Genomic DNA, 2,229 nt, shown 5'->3' with positions numbered 1-2,229 from the left:
ATATATTTATGTGGAGAATGGAGCAATAAATACGAGAAGAAGCAGTTCTGTTGGGCTAGGTAGCCGTTGTTTTATTGTGTGGAGGTTATGTAATGAGTCATTGTCGAGGTTGAGGTTATGTAGTGAGTCATTGTGAATGTTATGTTATAGTCATTTACGTACGTTTCAATCTAGCCAATGGTTTGGCAGATCTCATCAGAATGTTGAGGAGTATGTTGAGATTTCGTGGTGCGAGGGATGTAGGAGAAGTGATTGGTGGGTATATTAATGTATATGGTGGTGTAATAATAGCGATAGGTAAAGCAAGCCTTACGTTTTAGTTGAAGTTGTGTTGGTCTTCCTGTAGGGGGATGTAGGATGGGTGCTATTTAAGCTCATTATTCCGGGTTTAATCAAGTGCATCTCCACGTGATTTTATGATTAAGGGATCCGTCGTATATTTATAGCACCGGCGGTGTTAGTACAGGAAGTAACCTTAAATTTAGCTGAAAAGGGGGCTAACTCTGGTCTTATTCGTATCTACTTATAATTAATGATACTTAGAGGGAAGGTTCTTTTATGCATATTTAGTTTAGCTTAGGAGGTGTAGTGTATTATATATTTAATTATACTTAGAGAATGAGTATTTAGTAGCGTGAAGACAGATTAGACTAGATTCATATCTCCTGTTTAATAGGTCGTTCTTAGCCGTTAGAATCTCAAGGCACTCAGTTAAACAGAGCTGACAGCGTCTGTTGGTTGGGTTATAGGAATTAGCTACTTTTAGTATGTGCCACTTTAGTTTATATTCTAACTTATTGTCGTTTAGTTCCCAGATATACCTACTGAGCCCTGTTGAATTTGCCGTATTTCTGTTTTTAAAACTAGATAGGTGCTCATTATATCTAAGACTATTTGGGTTTTCGTGGTCCCAATGTAAGATTTAGTGTGGCTGTTTGTTTGTACGTCACATTGGTAAACTATATTATCTGTCTTGCATCTATTGGAGAAATTGCATTTATTCCTGTCTCTACAGCCACATAGGTTGTAAGGGGTGTCTATGTCTGTGTGTTGTTGTGTGGTCCTATTGTTTTTTTGGTGTGCGTCCCTCATAGTAAGGGGTGTTGGATTACGGTTGGAGTTAGTTCTATTATTTGGGGGGTTGTTGATTTGGTTGTTCGTGGTGTTTCTAGCTGTATAGAATGCGTCTAATTTCTTATTATTAATAGATGCTATTATGGTAGCTAAGTTACATGTCAGGCTATGGCCTATTCTTATTTTGTTCTTAAATATTTCTGCGTATTTAGTTTTCACATTGAGGTGTTTATCAATTATGTTCATTAGCGAGCGGACTATGTTGGATTTGAGGCCCATGTTATAGGGAATGATCAGCCAGGTCGTATCCTTATTGTTCTTGCTGCTATTATGGCCATATCTGGTATAGAACCTGCCATCATAATTGGGAAGGCTGGTGAATTTTTCTTTCCGGCTATCTAATTTATTTCTATAGTTGGGTTTATTTTTGATATGCGTCTTTTCATTTTTTTCCCTGTTAGTATTGTTAGGTATTTGTAGGCCCGATATATGGTTTCTTTTAGTCTGCTGGGTCTCCCTGTCGTTTATACTAAACTTATCATTGTATTGCTTAATATTGGTTTTGTTCAGGTGGCTATTGCATTTCTGCTTCGTCTCGTTGTTAGCCTTAATCGTCCTTTTAATATTATTGGTATTGGTGTTTACATTGTTGTTGGTGTTATGTGGTTTGGCTTTGGGACGTATTGTATTTCTATTACATGTGTTATGTTTATCTTTGTCATCCATATCGTTAGTGTGGCTTCCAGCGGTGTTTGGTGTGTTAGTAGTGTGTGTGTTTCTAGCGTTTGGGTTCCTTGTAGTTGGGTCTTTTTTATGGTTATTGGATTCGATGAATTTAATTTTATGGTTAAATCCTGCCTTATGTAGTGTGATGTTGTAGGTTTCCTTATGCTTATTAAAAATAGCTTGGCTAGAAGAGTGGCGTGATATCCTATTACTTATACTATGTGTTAGGCCTCTCTTGAGGAATAGTGGGTGGTTGCTGGATGCGTTTATGTATTTTATTAGGTTGGTATTGGGCTTTATGTATGGTTCATGTAGTCCTGTGTCTAGGTTGCAATTGGCGTCTAAATAGTTTATGAATGTGTGTTCGTTTTCTCTCTCTCTCTCTCTCTCTCTATATATATATATATATATATATATATATATATATAT

This window comes from Octopus bimaculoides, chromosome 7 (genome assembly GCF_001194135.2).
Source record: "Octopus bimaculoides isolate UCB-OBI-ISO-001 chromosome 7, ASM119413v2, whole genome shotgun sequence".
Classification (NCBI taxonomy): domain Eukaryota; kingdom Metazoa; phylum Mollusca; class Cephalopoda; order Octopoda; family Octopodidae; genus Octopus; species Octopus bimaculoides.
The sequence above is the reverse complement of the archived record's forward strand: the minus strand, read 5'-3'. Positions refer to the sequence as shown.